Raw genomic sequence first — 13,755 nt, 5'->3', positions numbered from 1 at the left:
AAGATGCCAATCCCAGCCATCAAAGGGTTACTCCAGTTTGTATGACAGGAAACAATTGGACAGGCATTGAAGAAAGCTACACTGATAATAGCTTACCCCATCAAGAACTGAGATACTGAGTGATAATTCAGCACCTTTACAGCCAGTAGCATCGACACCATGGTAATGATCAGCAATGAATTTCACAGGAAGAGTGGATGCATTAAGGAGCACCACAAATATTTGTTTAAAAAAAACAAAGGTGTGCCTCTATGTAATTCAATTCAACAGAGATGGAAAAACATCCTTAAAAGGGTATGAATGTTGTCTAAAGACCCAGCCTGTGTAAAAACCCATTCCACTTATTGGAGAGGATTATATACAGGGATTTTTTTTTGTATCATGCCCTGACCTTGCTAAAAAAAAATTAGGTTAGGTAAACTGGTAAATGATCAGATTTTTCCATAAATTTATTGTTTATCCATAATTGACCAATTAGAGAGGTTTGGGTTAGAATTGGGCTGTTATTAGTACTTATAACGCAGTGGCTATGTCACAACTAACCCAGAGGTGAGTCCAAATTAACTTTGAAATCTGTAATTGGTGGATTGTAGAATAAAAAATAACTTTCCAAATTGTTATAAATACTGAACTATTGTGATTTGAGAGGAAGGGATGACTACCTGGCCTGATCCAGCAACTTCAATTCACACAGGGTGGGTCCTAATGCTATCAGTGCATCTCGGGTTGGGCAATAAACTAAGTCATTGGTGTTGCCTCATCCCAAGAAAAAATATTTTATAAAATGTTAGTGAATCCATATGCAGTTCTTTTGCTATTTTGGAGGTTTTAACTATAATTTCATCAGTACAGTTTGCACTCGTGGTTCACTGTTAGTAAAGCCATAGGAGATAAGGTTGCACAACTGAATTTTACACCTAATTCTGTTAAATCAGGCCAGATTTGGTTGCTAATGCTAAGATTAATTATTGCTGTTTAGCATAAAGGATGTTGCATTAGTAGTTGAAACAGAGGCTTGTTGTGTGAATTCATTATTTTACATCTCAATGTATAGCAAGCAAAAGCACCATGGACAGTTGTCAGGAATGATTTAAGATGATCACACATTATTTGATGCATTCTTTATCAGTGAGGACAGAGCCTTGGTGGAGCATCCTTTCTTCTGTGTTAGGAGCTGAAAGGTTCAAATCTCTTGGCAAACTGTGTCAGTAGTGGAGAGAAGCTCAAATTCTGAACTTGAATCTGTAGTGGGCTAGTGGATCCCACTTTATTTAGTTGTGAGAACCTGTTTAAACCCTCCCTATCAGCAGGTAGTCACGGCCAATGCAAGATCGATCTGGCCTGCCACATTATCCAGTCTACCCACTTTCCCACTTCTTGCCCCATTGCTGTTCCCTGTGGGAATTCTGCATTGGAAAAAATGTTTAAGCGGTCCTTAAAAAAAGTATTAGTCATAATTTGTCCTAACGTCAACCCAAGTGAGTTACCTGCAGAACTTCTCCCACTCCAGGTGTGCAATGTTGGGGAAGTGAGAAACTCTGGAGGAACTTCACCTGGAAAGTCTTGCCAAAGTGAACGAGGGGAGTGACTTCAGGGGGCAGTTGTGGTTCTTTGGATGTCATCCTCAATCTGTGCCTGTTTCTGGGGTCATGTCCTGTTCCAGATTTTCTCATTTTCTCTAATAAGATAATAGGAGCAGGAGTAAGCCATTCAGAACCTCAATCCTGCTCCACGATTCAACAAATTATAGATGACCTTCAACCTCAAGCAGTGCCTTTTTGTGTGTCCTATCCCCATCTCCCTTGATTCCTTAACTGTCCAGAAGTCTATCATCTGTTTTGAATACAATCAGTGATCCACAGGCCCGTGGGGGTAGAGATTTCCAAAGATTCACCACCCTTCAAGTGAAGATTTCTCCTCATTTTAGTCCTAAATGGCCTGTCCCTTATTTTGATACTGGGACCTTTTGGTTCTGGACTCCTCATCCAGAGACACCGTCCTCCCTGCATCCATCCTGTCAAACCCTCTATCTCAATGAAGTCCCCTCTCATTCCTTTAAACTCTGGGGAAATAGAGGCCTCTTCTACTCAATCTCTCCTCATAGGAGATCTGTCACCCAGGAACACGTCCAGCAAGTAAATGTTTTTTTCAGTTAAGGGGACCAAAATTATGCAAAATATTCCTGGAGTTTTCTTGCCAAAGTCTTTTACAATTGCAATAAGACAGCTTTACTCCCAAACTCAAATCGTCTTGCAATGAAGGCCAAGGTACCATCTCCCTGCCTGCTGAACCGGCACCTCTGCCTTCAATGTACAAACATCCCCAGCTCACATTAAACATCATTTCTAAATCTCTCACTGTTTAAAACAAAACTCAACATTTTTTCTTTGTTGTACGAGGTAGATAACCTCAGATTTTCCACAATGATACTTCCGCCAAATTGCTCCCTTCTTGTCCAAGTCCCCTTGAGGCCTCTTTGCATCCTTCTCCCTACTCACATTTTCACTTCTGCAAACTTGGAAGTGCTACTTTGTTGATACAGATTGTGAACACTTGGGCCTTAAGCACTGATCCTTGTGGCACCCACTGGCCACAGTCATGGTAACTTGCAATTGTAATTGGTTTACTTTTGTCACATGTACTGAGATACAGTGGAAAAACTTTGTTTTGCATGCTATCCATACAGGTCATTCCAAAACATAAATACATCGAGGTAGTAGAAAGGGAAAGGCAAATAACAGAATGCCGAATATAGAGTTACAGTTACCATTATAGAGAAGGTGCAGTTTAAGTAGACAAATAAGGTGCAAGGGCAATGACGAGGTTGATTTGAGAGATCGAGTTCATCTTTATTGTAAGAGAGGTCCACTCAAGAGTCTTGTATAGGATAAAAAGCTGTTCTTGAGCCTGGTGAAGCAAATTTTCAAGCTTTTTGTATCTTCTGCCCGATGGAAGGGAGAAAAAGAGAATGCCCAGGATTGGGGGGGGGGGGGTCTTTCATTATGCTGGCTGCTTTCCTAGGGTAATGGGAAGTGTCGACAGTCAATGGAGGGGAGGCTGGTTTCCATGATGGACTGAACTGTGTCCACAACTGTCTGCAATGTCTTGCGGTCCCGGGCAGAGCAGCTGCCATACCAAGCCGTGATGCATCCAGATAGGTTGCTTTCTATGGTGCATCTATAAAGATTGGTGAGGGTCAACAGGGACATGCTGAATTTCCTTAGCCTGTTGAAGAAGTGGTGGGCTTTCTTCATCAGACTATCTATGTGGTTGGACTAGGTCAAGCTATTGGTGATATTACACCTAGGAACTTGAAGCTCTCAACAAAGTCCATCTCAGCATTTTTGATGCATACAGGAGCATGTACTCCATCTTGCTTCCTGAAATCAATGACCAACTCTTTTGTTTTGCTGACACTGAGGGAAAAGTTGTTGTTTTGACACCCTGCCAGTAGGTCCTTGATCTACCTCTTTCCTGTACTCCATCTCATCATTGTTTGAGATCCAGCCCATTTGCAGTGATGTCATCTGCAGACTTGTAGATGGAGTTAGAGCAGAACCTGGCCGCAGTCCTGAGTGTCTATGGAGTAAAATAGGGGGCTGAGGATGTGGTTTTGCAGGGCACCAGTGTTGAGGATAAGCGTAGCAGAGGTGTTGCTGCCTATTCTTACTGATTCTGGTTTGTTGGTCAGGAAGTCAAGGATCCAGTTGCAGAGGCAGGCGCTGAGTCCTGGGTCTAGGAATTTCGAGACAAGTTTGTTTGGAATTATGATATTGGAACTATAGTTAATAACTAGGAGTTTGATGTCAGTGTCTTTGTTTTCTGGATGCTCCAGGGATGAGTGTAGGGCCAGGGAGATGGCATCAGCTGTGGACCTGTTTCAGCAGTAGGCGAATTGCAGTGGGTCGAGGTTAGCTGGGAGGCTGGAGTTGATGTGTGCCGTGACCAGCTCCTGGAAGCACTTCATGTTTGAGGTTTGGATTGACATCTTGCAAAAACTCTCAACCCAAGGGAATACCATCAAAAGTTGTATCCTTTCCACCAATAATGGTTAGAATGAATATTAAAGGTCTTCTGGTCTATTTGTCAAGGGGTAGGGTGTGCTTCCAACATCCAGATCATTCTGTGACCAGATTCATTTTTTTTGGTATTTTTGCTGAATCCTGTCCTGAAATAACTTGTACAATTGGCATCGCGCCTGGTAATTTGTTGGTTGTGAAGTGATTATGTATCGAACAAATACGCGCTTAGTATTCCGATCGTGTCTGTTCGCTGGGGTCGGGCTGTCGTAAGCAGGTTTAGCTGGCTTAAGGTTGCCTTGGATGTTGTACGCTCTCCGGCGCGCTCGGCTTGCTACGGGGATTCCTGCGGAAGGATATTGTCGGAGGGAAACGCTGATCGTTTCCTTGCACAGCACACGATGCCCTGGAGCCGTCCCCTGCTCACCGCCCGGGACACGGTGAGTGTGCTGGAGGTTCTGCACTATGGACAGCAGCAGAGCCCAGAACAACTTGGAGGCTGTCGTGAAAGCCTCCGTTTGTGAGATCTTGCTGTGTACAGCTCGACTGCCGTCGTTCCCGTAACACAGCAGCGTTTGCGCTCAAAGCTCCCCATGTGGCCGCAATGGGATTGTGGACGTCTAAAACTGTGAATAAGGGCTCGGTGAAGGTAAGTTAGAACTCATTTCTGACGGGAACCACGAGTTTCACTTGGTGTCGGTCTAGAGACCCTCCCCTGACCATTTCCAGAACCACCTCCCGCCGATATGGAAGCGAAGCGAACCGAATCGGGACACAACATTTCAAATCCGGGGTGTGTGGGGTTGGGGCCCCATTCTATTGCCTCTCCCGCTTCCTTGCTCACCTGCTTCCGACAAGTTCCAGCCGAGCTACCCCACAGCAGCACGAGACTTCGAGTTAAACTTGGGCGCTTCCGCGCTGTTCTTTAAACCTGCCACATTTCGGTTGAATTGCAGGTTTTTCGCAGCCCAGCTCCTTAGGAGTTAAAAATCAATCCAGTCTCTGTCTCGTTGCTGCACAGATGACATTTATTTGATGTTTCGTGGGTATGGTTTGCACTGGCTGAGATGTCTTTTTGAATCATTGCTTGGTCATAACCCTGTCAGTGTCTCAGTGTAGGCAGCGCACCTGCTGACCCAACCTCGACACTAAGTGGCTCGGAGTGCTCCGTGACAAGGCGCGGGCATTCGTCTTCCCTTTCACTGTCGCTACATCTGTACCCCTCTGTCTCATTTCTCCATTGTTGGTCTTGTTCCCCTGCCTTTTCTTTCTCTCTGCTGTTTACTTCTCTTTTTGCTCTCAATCCCTTTCGTCCCCTCCTTCTCTCCGCCCTAATTTTTATCTCTCCTTTTCCCTTTCTCTGTCTGCAGAGATGGAACAATTCGCGAAGAACGTTTATCTCCATGAAGGATGCCGGTCCCCACAGCAACTGACAGCACGGGAGGGAACTTTGGGCACAGTACGCCGGTCGGAGGAAGGTAGGGCGATGAATATCGGTTGGAGATGCTGGGGTTATAAGGCTGGGAGCTGCTTCCGTTTAAAAAGGGTCTTGAATGCTGTTTCTATTTAAAGTTAGGCTTTGAAATTAGTTTGGGGAGCACTAACTGAGGAATGTAGTCTTCAGGATTTTGGCAAAGAACCTTAAAACACTTGCAATAAAATACCACAACCAGTAAGAAACGTTGGGAGATCTCATTAAGCTAATCTATCACAAACTAAAATATTTTGTTTGCATTTGCAAGATTTCTACACCCTTTAATGAATGCCCTACTCAAATGTAGTGTGGTGACTCAGAACTGCAATGCAAGTCAATTCCCGGTCTTACAGGTGCTGAACTGGTTGGCAATTAGCTTGTGAGAGTGGGTGAGTGATTGGCAAGGGCAAGAGATCTTTTGTTTTGGCTAATTTCTCAGTGTGGGCAGCAGACAGGTTGCCAGTTTCTGCAAGTGATTTGTTCAATACATTTGCTTTCACTATTCAGACCTGATGTCATCCTAACAGTTTTTGAAAGAGACATTTGAAGTTGATTGATGGGTACTGTCGACTGTCACTGACCCCATGTTCCTCTTTTTGATGTCTCCTGTCTTCTTTCAATACTGTAAGAGTTTGACCTTTAGCTACTGGTTAAAGATCACATGGGGAAGGTAGGAAACCTGCCAGAAAGAATGCCAGACGCCTTTGCATTTGTAAAATATACAACATAAGTTATGCTTCCAGTCCACACACCACACTAGGACCTGCGGTGCTACAAAGGCTTGAGCACAGACACCGAGCCTTTGCAAGCAATAGATTGTACAGAATTCCCAAGTTATTCTATGGGCAAGAATGGAGTCATTGGTAATACGCTTGCCTTTGGGTTACTGAGTGCGGGTTCAGATTTCACTCCACTATAGCTTACCATCTGAGCTGAAACTTCAGTGCTGAGGAAGTGCTGTCGTTTAAATGCCTCTTTAAAACAAGGCTCTGTCTTCCTACTCGAGTGGATTGTGATACAAAATTCCCACCGTAGTAAACAAAGAGGAGAGAATTAAAATTGCCACAATGTATCCCAGTGGTCACTGTCTATGAAGAATGATTTGGTTATTGTGATTATTTTTCAAACAAGTTTCACGTCATCTAAGTCGGTGATAATTCTGAGGCAGAGAAGCAGGACACTGCTCATGTCTCTAGAGCAATTAAAAGCAAATTGTCCATTTATGCTTGTGCAAACTTTAATGTTTTATTTAAGTCAGAATTATTAAGAACTGCTTCCCCCCCTGCAAACTAGTAACTTCATTTTCAAAGAATAATTACCAGATTTATTGAATTCAATTTGAACTCCCACCTACTAGATTACAGGATCAGTAATATAACCATTAAGCTACCTAAGATTTAATTGAGATTTTGAAAATGAAAAAGGGATTAAACAGTGAACAGAATGTTTTCTTCTGGTTTGTATGTCACCAATTTTTAAAAAAATAGGATTGAAGAGGGAAGATATGAGAATTTTTAGTGTGAAATGGTCTGCCTCGTCAAACAGTTGAGCTAGAAGCTGTTGCAGCTTTTTAATTGGAAAAGCATAGAATAAGAGGAACATGTAAGAAAATGGAATTATTTTATGCTGAAATCTCCTTCTGTCCTGTTTAAATTCAGCAACAGGCTCTCGCCAGTGTGTCCCAGTGGTCACTGTCTATGAAGAATGATTTGGATATTGTGATTATTTATCAAACAACAAGTTTCACGTCATCTAAGTCAGTGATAATAATTCTGATTCTGATGCAGAGAAGCAGGAGACTGCTCATGTCTCTAGAGCAATTAAAAGCAAATTGTCCATTTATGCTTGTGCAAACTTTGATGTTTTATTTAAGTCAGACAGTTATTAAGAACTGCTTCAAGTGAGGAGCTGTATTGGGGATAGCTCCTGTGAATCAAAACTTTAGGAACGTTTAGTGTCTAGGACAACACTTTGAGGGAGCAAAGAGAACGGGGTCTGAAGTATTTTTTTAATAACTTGGATAATGAACTTTAAGCTTTTCAAAAGCTATCACTTCATCAAGAATAGTTATCATCCCCACAACTCTGAACTCTCATTTCTGTAATTTAATGGTCTTCTAATACTTTTTCATTGCCAGTACGGAGTTAAGATGGTTAAAAGAGTAGGTAATTCTGGGTGTGAATCACAGCACTGTTGTCATGGCAGTGTGGATGAACATGACAACAGCAGGTAACAGTGTTTGATTAACTGTCTGATGTGGGAGGCAATTCAAGAGCAGAGATCAATAGGGCATGTGTTCAGCTTCCTGCTGTTTGCTGCCCTTTCTAGATCCACTGGTATGGGACAGGATTGGGTGGGAGGCGTGGCTGAGGGAGGGCAGCAACAATGCATACTGTCAGCGCACAGCTGGGGGCCTACAGGGGCTCATCCTCAAACAGTTCACACTTCACTCCCAGCACGTGTTGTAGCCTTGTGAAACCAGGGTGCAATCACCTGTCACCTAGATGTATAACCTAGGGCACATACAAAGGTCAGTCAAGGGGATTAATGGGATGAAATGATTAGGGCAGGAGTTGACAAAGTACAATTGGAGAAATGGGTTCAGGACCATGACATGGTGATTAGGAAGAATGTACGAAGGCACAGGCACATTCTGGCTGAGGAATTGGCAAAGGAAGGAGAGATAAGATGCAACTGTTAATCCAGCCACTTGGCAAAGAATTTCACCTGGGTACAGCGGAGTAAGCCTGGAGGAGTGAGACAAACAAGGATTCCAATTCCATTGCACAGCCCAGGAAACAAAATCCACTCTCAATACGATTATGGGTTTAGGATCTCAAGTTCCATCACTGAGCTGTGTTGCCTCTCGATCCAGAGAGTGCAGACAGACTAAAGCTTGCAAGCTAGAAGGCCAAACTCTTGATGTTGTCATTCTCTGTTGCTAAGTAACTAATGTCATAGTAACCCTACATTAAAGCAGTCAATATGTGAAGAGTAAGATTTACTGAATAGGCACTGAGAAATTGTTGTTAGATTAATTTGCCCATCCACACACCAAATAGCAAGGGTACGTGCACACATATACACGTAGACAAAAAAACAAGTGTACAAGCCGGAATATGGTTATACCTGATTGGAAGGGATGTTGTACGATAGAGGTCTGGAGATGTTACATTGTCTGTTCTATCTCTGCCTCTCGCTGTTGAAATCCTCAGGCATAGCTGTGTCACTTCAAGATGTTCCTATTCTGATGCTCTTCTGGACAGTTGTAAACATGAACTCATTTCAAAACTCTGTCAGAATGCAAATTCACGTCAAGTTCTGCTCATTCATCTTCCCTGTTCCCAAACTGGCAGAGATTTTAATCCTTGTTTCCAAGTTTGCTCCTCCCAGTTCCTTGAGCCCTACAGCTGGCCACTTATAATCTTTTATGCATCCCCAGTTTTTTGTTCACCACTTTCACCTTCAGCTGCATAAGCTCTTAGCCTGGAATACCTTCCTTAAATGCCTCTCTCTTGCTCTCCACTTTTTCTCTGGTTCGTCCTCCACATCTCCCACCACACTACGCCCCCATTAAAGCACATCCTTACAGCAAAGCTTTTCGTCATGCATCTGTATACTTCTACGATTTGATTATCACATTTTGTTTGACAAGTTACTTGGGAAGTTTCTTAGGACATCCCCTTACTTCACTGACAAAGGACATTAGGCCCAATTGCAATGACCAACCTGTCACTCTGACCTGGATTTTTTATTAAAAAAATCAGGTTTTGCTCTTAATCAATATCCAGCAACTCCAGGAGAAATGTTTGTTTGAGTTGACATCAAGTGAGAATAATTTATACCATGTAGCAATGAAGGCAGAGATGCATGCATTTTAGAAGGATCAAAGACTTTGTTAAATTAGCTTGCAGAACAATTTCATACAAGAGTATTAAAGGACTCTTCAGCAATGTGGATCACCCAGTTTTGAATTGGTGAATCAGATTAGTCATTTTACAGAATATAAGGTTTCCTCTGATCCTACACTCCAGCAGGGAACCAAGTTCAGGCCAAAGACATAAATGTTACATACAGCACATACCCAATTACACATGGTACATCCTCTAGACTTATACTATACATTCCCAGCTGTTTGCTGTGCCACTATACATACAAGTACACAGTTTCTGGTCCTTGTGCTTATCAACAGCCAACTATCCAATGTCTGAACCTTTTTTTCAGCTGCAGATTTAACAGCACTTTTTCTAATTTTGTTTCAGATTTCTATAATCCAATTTGTTTTGTCTCCAGTTTCCATGGATACACACTGGCAAACAAGATGATGATGCCAGGCAAAAAGAGACACTGAAACAAATGAAGCACAAGAGGGAGCAAGAAGAGGTGTAATTGGTTACAGTGGAACAGCAAAGGAGTTGGGAGTGATGAAGTCTGACAAAAGAAGGCTTTTGTGTCCTTGGAAAATGGCAGGAGACAAGTTGACTGCAAGGATGCGGTCATCTCACCCATGTACAGTATGTGCAGGGCTCCTTGCTCCAAGCAACAGCCACATGCCCTTCACTTCCAATGGCTGTAATCCCCTCATCCTCCATTACCAGCACCTGCTGTTCGAGGCAAAATAGGACCTGTAAGTTGTAAATGTTCAAGATTAGTTAACTGTAGAATGTCTTGTTTTCTCCATTTGCTTTGTTTCTGTAAAAGTGAAAATCATAATGTGGATATGTCTTAAGACCAATGTAGATACGAGTCTGTCAAAAATGCACCTACCACATTTTATTGAAGGAAGTTCTTCTTTCACAACCCCCAAGTAACAGCATTAATTTTTCCACAGATCCAGCTGAGGCCCTAATCACAAATTGCCCAAGCTTGCCATGTGGATTTGTCTCCAGGTGTCACTATGATATTCTGCCAAGGAGGATATATCATCAAACAGATCATGCCCTTGCACAATTCCTTGCACGATGCCCCATGGTGAACTTCCTGCCCAGGGTGTTGGGGCCAATAGTCATTGCTTAAACAACGTTTGACCCTTCCAGTGTGTGTCAATCAATAAGAGATTGCTGAGCTAAATAGTAAGGTTGAACAAACAATCTGCTGGAGGAACTCAGGAGGTCAAGCAGCATCTGTGCTGAGGGGGGAGAGGAATTGTCGACATTTTGGGTCGAGACCTGATTTCTTGATACAGGGTTTTGACCCAAAATGCCGCAGTTTCTTCCCACAAACCTCGCCCCCCTCCCCCCCCGCCACAGATCCTGCTCAATCTGCTGAGTTCCTCCAGCAGATTGTTTGTTGCTCCAAATACCAGCAACTGAAGTTCCTTGTGTCTCTAAATAGTAAGATTGTCTGGTGACTTCCTAGTCTTTAAGTGTTTCATGTAGTGAGTTATCTTTAATGGTAGTGATTATTGCCATATAGCTAATTATAAAATTTATATCGAAATCTCCCCAAAGCCTCACTTGGATATGATCCATTCAACATGGAGATTTGGGGGCGGGGGATGGAATTTGGACCAGAAATTAGATTTTGTAGTGCATAATTTTTATGACATGCAATTGCTTTTGATTAAAAATTGATCACTAAAAGTAATGGGAACCTCTGTGCGTGTATAGCATGCACTAGTAAATCGCATTGCAGTCCATTGTGTCAATGACAAACTTGTACATGGAGGCCACAGGCCTCACAGCAGAGATGTCAATGAGTATGCAGTGCACTATTGATATCACTGCTACAATGTTGGAGCATGTGTACTGAGTTACAATATAGTGTGTGCCTCAAATGCTAGAGGAGGTCTTCGCCACAAATGAAGTGAGGTCTCGAATCCTCACGGGTCCTCAGAACTTTTGTCACATACACGATATTCCACAACTAATGGGAGTTGTAATGTGCCTCCTCTCATCTTCCACACACTACACAAAGGCAAGCCTGCCCCTTATTACCCCCTCTAATTGAATCAGCAGTTCTGTTTTGAAGATGCTGGAATATTCAGAGAAAGATTGCCAATGCAGTAGGAATCATATACACTAGAAAATTACCCCCATGGTTTCAAGCTAAACTGGCATTTGACCCCCACCTCCTCTTCCTCCACTACCCTGTTTCAGCAGCTTTTAAAGTGCAGAATATCTATAGGGTTTGTTCCTTTTTATTATTTGTTGTGAAATCATAGTTCAGAGTGTAAAGAACATGTGAATTTTCAGTTTTCAAAAAGACTCTGAACCAATTTTGAATGTGATAGAGCTGTTATATGCCAAGTGCAGGTGGTTTACCATTAAATATCCTTTGGTCCATGGTCCAGTCTGCCAGAGGATCCCTAATAACTGAGTGACAGCATTTCAGCAGATGGATGTGAGAGCGTTGGTACGGTGGTGTGGAGCACAAGTTCCTGTTCAGTCTTTCCTCCTAATCCCACTTCCAGTCACACTGAGATGTGTGATTCCTGTTATGTTTGTTCTTCATCAAGAGACAAACTTCTGAACATTTTTATTAACCAACATGAGTGGCTTGCTTTCCCTCTCTTTTTACAGCCACTTCCTGTTTCCCCCATGTGACCACTTGCATTGCCTATTGGGAACTGTAGTTCTTTATTATAACTACACAATAACACATCTTCCCCCTTTTAAAGAAAAACAAACACAGTCCTTATAAACCTGCCAAGAATCCTTGTCTACTCAGCAGCTTTCAATCAGTCTCTAAGGTGGTTTAATGGTCCTTTTTGGTCTGGTACTTGTTTCCGCCGGTGTGTTGATTTCATTTGCTGCATTACCATTGGTGTTTTCCTGGGAACTCTGGTCCACGTGTACATTTCCTCCATATGCTGGCCCCTTTGGTGTACTGACGGGACGGGTCACAGCTTTGGGTTGGAGCTTGTGGTCGTAGATCCACGCGGTTCCTCCTCAGAGGTGTGCCTCACTCTGTCTGGATCTGGTATGATTGTGGATTTATTTCCTCTTGCACAACTCCTTGCATGGACCATGTGCCAGAATCATGATCTCTGATTCGCACTTGATCCCCAGCCTTCAGGACTGGTAGGCTTTTCGCCGTCTTGTCGTGATTCTGTTTCTGTTTTTTTTTCCCTTCCTCTTTAGCCTGTTTGACCTTGTGTGCTCCTTCAAGTGTCAACAGGTTTTCATGTATTGGAAGATTAGTGAGTATGCGTCGACCCATCAGCACTTGGACTGGAGAAAGGCCGTTCTGCAGTGGTGCACTTCTGTAACTCATTAGACTTCTGTGGAAATCCTCTCGTCCATCTTGCGCTTTCTTCATGAGACCCTTCACCACCTTAACTGAACTCTCTGCTAGGCCATTAGATTTTGGGTGATGTGGGCTTGAAGTTATATGTCAAAACCCCCCAAATATTGGCAAAGGATTCAAATTCACAACTCAAATTGTGGACCATTGTCTGATACTGGGAACTGTAGTTCTTTGTGTTCTTATGTAGTTATAATAACACAATTCCACTGGACACCTATGGAATTTATGGAACAAAAAGGTTTCAGTAATTATAATGATCCAGATATGTCTTCAGTCAATGCTGCTGTAGACAGAGAAGACAGTTCAAAGACAAGGTCCCCACAATTATTTTTTAGGCAATTACATCAATTTGATTTTAGTAATGGTGGAATTGCAGAAATAGTTGTTGTCTGGAAAAATGGGCACATTGCAATTTTTCGTCAATAGGTGTACTCACAAATTATAATTTTAGCAGAGCTACTTATGGCTTTTGGAACTACTTGTGGTTGTTTAAAGCTCTGAGATGTTTATCTTAAAGCAAATTGTCCAGGCTCTTATTTAGATTATAAGAGGGACACTCCCAAAACAAATTCAAAGTCAAAAGCTTCTTTTTTTCCTCCTTTGGTCCACAGATACACAGATGTTCCAACACCCAACCCTAATGACTTTTCTTCACATGGAGCCTTAGACATGCAGTGTTGGCAGACTATTGAACTTTGAAGGTATCACACCAAGCTTGATCCTGTTAATGAACACAGATGCATTAATGCATCAGTGCATGTTTGATCAGTTGTGCATGTATCCAACATGTTTGCTCTCAGATATGCATGTGATGACTTTTTTTTGCAAGAGAAAGCATAATTGAGTTTTAGGGCATGTTTGAAGTTGTTAATTATGCAAGTTTGCATTGGATTTTCATAATGAATAGACTGACATATTAATTCTTGACATCTGATCTCCACAGAAATAACTTGTTTCATGGTATTCTGATTCTCAACTGCAGAAATAATTTGCTCATTTGTCAATAATTCCATG

At 42.5% G+C, this 13,755-nt stretch overlaps 1 long non-coding RNA gene across 1 annotated transcript; it reads left to right on the top strand.

Moving 5' to 3' along the window:
- Positions 1 to 4,398: 4,398 nt before the first annotated feature.
- Positions 4,399 to 13,470, top strand: LOC127582664 (uncharacterized). The gene is made up of 4 exons (XR_007958148.1): positions 4,399 to 4,668; positions 5,390 to 5,497; positions 9,787 to 10,120; positions 13,353 to 13,470. It is a non-coding gene; the product is annotated as an uncharacterized LOC127582664 (long non-coding RNA).
- Positions 13,471 to 13,755: the final 285 nt, after the last annotated feature.

Source organism: Pristis pectinata, chromosome 24 (genome assembly GCF_009764475.1).
Source record: "Pristis pectinata isolate sPriPec2 chromosome 24, sPriPec2.1.pri, whole genome shotgun sequence".
Taxonomy (NCBI): Eukaryota; Metazoa; Chordata; class Chondrichthyes; order Rhinopristiformes; family Pristidae; genus Pristis; species Pristis pectinata.
Note: the sequence above shows the minus strand (reverse complement) of the source record. Positions and strands in the feature narration are given on the sequence as shown.